Genomic DNA, 3,578 nt, shown 5'->3' on the forward strand with positions numbered 1-3,578 from the left:
TGGCTCTCATTCTCTCTTGTCTGTGGCAATGTAACATGTGCCTTTCACCTTCCATCCTGATTGTGAGGCCTCCCCAGCTGAGGCAGGAGAACAGCGTATGGAGGCAGAGAACCTAAGGCCATTTTACACCGACTTCTGAGAACTAAATTGAAAGGAAAACCCTACCTTCCCATGCCTAAGTAACAAAAGGACCAGAGACTACTACCTTTACAAATCCCCACCTTTTCTGCAAGGCAGATGGGAAATTGAATGTCTGCAACCAGTCAGACCGATTGCCGGCAGAGTCTTCCTTTGTGTATAAGTGCAACTTTGTAACTTCACTTTAACCTCTGATTGGTTGCTTTTTGCAGCCTGTCAGATGTTTGCACAGGAGTGTAACCTTTGTAACTTCGCTGCAGCCTCTGATTGCCGGCCACCACTTCATTTACATGAGGTGACCACCAAGTGGCCAATGGGAAACCTGTAGAGGGTATTTAGACCCGAGAAGATTCTGTATACAGGCCCTTGAGCCCCTATGCTCCAGCTGCTCCCACACTGTGGAGTGTACTTTCATTTTCAGTAAATCCCTTCATTCCTTCCTTGTTTTTTGTGTGTGTTTTGTCCAATTCTTTGTTCAAGATGCCAAGAACCTGGACACCCTCCACTGGTGACACAGCCACGTGGAACCGTGAGCCCATTAAACCTCTTTTTCTTTATAAATTACCCAGTCTTGGGTATGTCCTTATCAGCAGCATGGAAATGAACAAATACAGTTACACTAACTCAGAGCTGAGGATACTTGGTTACAGAATATTTGACATTTAATAAAAACAGGGACCCTTTTGTGCATGACTCCTTCCAATGCCCTTGGGGGACATACATTTATGTGTTCTCTTGTTTATATATTTTTATAAGATTTGCAAAAGTAGAATTTTTTGTATTCTTTTTTTTTTAAAGAGACTCTAATATTGTAAGAACTCCAGGCCCCACAAAACCTGGAATCATTTTCTGTCAAAGGACTTAACACTATTATGATAGATTTCCTAGTGTATTGATAAGAAAAATAATCAACCAAAATTTGGAAATAAGACCAAGAGAGAAACCACGACCTTTTAAGACCAGCCAAGGAGTTAAGAAACCCATCAATGAGTAATTATCTGGGAAATGTATCTTTGTTTGATTCCTTTTTAATTAATGTTTACAGGTCTCAGACTTTGTGAAATTACATGCTAACTTGTAGACATTTTTGTCTGGTGGAGATGCAAATGACTTCTGTCTGAGAGAAAAGGTAACCTAAAAGATTATAGTTTTATTGCCCCGTAAGACATTAACAAGTTTTGTATCTAATCTAGTAATCTCATTCTCTATTTTTTGTTGCCAAGGAACACCCAGTTCCTCCAATATTCTTTGTACCAGAGTTACCATCTTACAAATTCCCTCCTTAATGAATTAATTAACATATTTGACACGTGTTCATTCTAAATTTGTACAGGAGTTACGTCTTTAACTTTTTGAAAATTGTACTTTGACAGTATCTTAAACTCTCCAAAGAAAATCATTCTATTTATAATTTATTATGACATACACAAGTATATGTCACCCATCTTTATGTTTACTTATAGTCAGGATTCAAACTTGGCTTGAGCTGCTCTCACCACAAAACTATTCTAATAATCTCTTTCATTTTATGGCCTGGTGGGCTGGCACAGAGCCCCAACTTGAAACCACGCATGTAACCTTTCTGAGCCTCAATTTTCTCATCTGTGAAATGTGGGTTGCTGTTAAGATCACGAGATGAGGTCTTTAAGGCTCTGACACAACACCTCACATATTTTCCCTCAATAATTGCTGATGTCTTTCCTGCCTCAGCCAGTATCCTTTCAGTTACCCAAGGCAGCCCAGGTGTCTCCCAGAACCCAAGGCAGAAATTGAGAAGCTTAGACCCACAGCTGTACTTTTCTGGCAAGTAAACAGTTGCAGCAAAAAAGACCTAGACCGAGGAGCCCATTTCTCTTTCTGATTATGGCTTAAATGACTCTGTCAGCCCCAAGACTCACCCAGAAGCAGAAGATGGCTTCCCTCCTTGGGGCTTCCCTCCTGAACTCATTTGGTTCTCAGACAGCTAAAACTTTGCTGTCTTGTCCAACATTTTTTTTTTTTAAACCATTGATTGGGTCCTTTTTAATTATGTATAGTCTGTCTTTCCATCTTCTCATTTTCAATCTTGAAGGCAAAAGATGTTTCCATTTTAGTTCTCTAGTCCCTTCAGATAACTCCTCCCACCCCCCAAAACCTAGCAGCATGGTCAACATGATTTACATGGTCTGTATTCTTAGTAAGACTCTATGGGATGAAGGATGTATGGACAAAGAGGACATGACGCTGAGTAGCTGGAACGGCTAGAGTGAGATACCGTTTCAGCTATTTTTGCGGATTCCAGCAGAGGCACTCCAGACCCTGGGATTCTGGACCACTGTTTGCTCCACTCTGCCTTCGTAATCCACCCCTGGACCTCCCCCCTCATGTGTTTGCACCTTTCATTGTCCAGACTCCATCACTATTTCTGGTTCCCTAAAGGCCATGTTCTACCTCCTTCCATCTTTAGAGATACATACACACATCCCTTTTTCCTTCATTTATTTACTCTTTTGAAACTGATGCCCAAGGAAGTAATTAAAAAGTTTAGAGGAGGCAATTGAATTAGATTTGTCATAAAAAGAGCACTCTGAGCTCTCAGGAATTCTCTTTCAGTCAAGTTGGAGGAACAAGGACTAGATTTACCCTCATGCCTATACAGCCAGAAAACCAAACAAAATATATGAAACAATGGCTTTCACATATTAAACAAGATGTGGTGCAGGATTGTGATATATGATAGAAGGGAAACAAATGAGGTGAGCTCTGTAATGTGCTCAGGTTTCTGCCTGCAGGCTCTTTCTAAATTGCAGCACAAGGAACCCAACTTGGCCCAAACATCATGCCAAAGTGAGGAGAGAGAGATCAGAGTTTGTGGAGCCAAGGCAGCATAGTACCAGATGGACAGAGAGAGAAAGGGAGGGAGGAAGGGAAGGAGGGTGGGAGGGATGGAGGGAGAGAGAGAGAACCAACAAGAGTGCCCTGGAGAGATGTAGAGAAATATCCTCAAGTTTTTGGCTGAGTACAGATCTGGGAGATCGAGGCTGCAATGAGCTGTGATTGCACTACTGTACTCCTGTCTGGTTGACAGAGCAAGACCCTGCCAGGAGGAAGGGAAGGAGGGTGGGAGGGACGGAGGGAGAGAGAGAGAACCAACAAGAGTGCCCTGGAGAGATGTAGAGAAATATCCTCAAGTTTTTGGCTGAGTACAGATCTGTAAATGCATGAGAAGCAGGAAAAAAGCCACTAAATGGTGTGGCAGAAGAATTCCTAGACTTGAAAATACCGGGGGGGGCGGAGCAAGATGGCCAAATAGGAACAGCTCCAGTCTCCAACTCCCAGCGCAAGTGACACAGAAGACCGGTGATTTCTGCCTTTTCAACTGAGGTACTGGGGTCATCTCACTAGGGAGTGCCGGACAATCGGTGCTGGTCAGCTGCTGCAGCCTGACCAGCGAGAGCTGA

This window comes from Colobus angolensis, unplaced genomic scaffold, assembly GCF_000951035.1.
Source record: "Colobus angolensis palliatus isolate OR3802 unplaced genomic scaffold, Cang.pa_1.0 Scaffold48, whole genome shotgun sequence".
In the NCBI taxonomy this organism is placed as follows: domain Eukaryota; kingdom Metazoa; phylum Chordata; class Mammalia; order Primates; family Cercopithecidae; genus Colobus; species Colobus angolensis.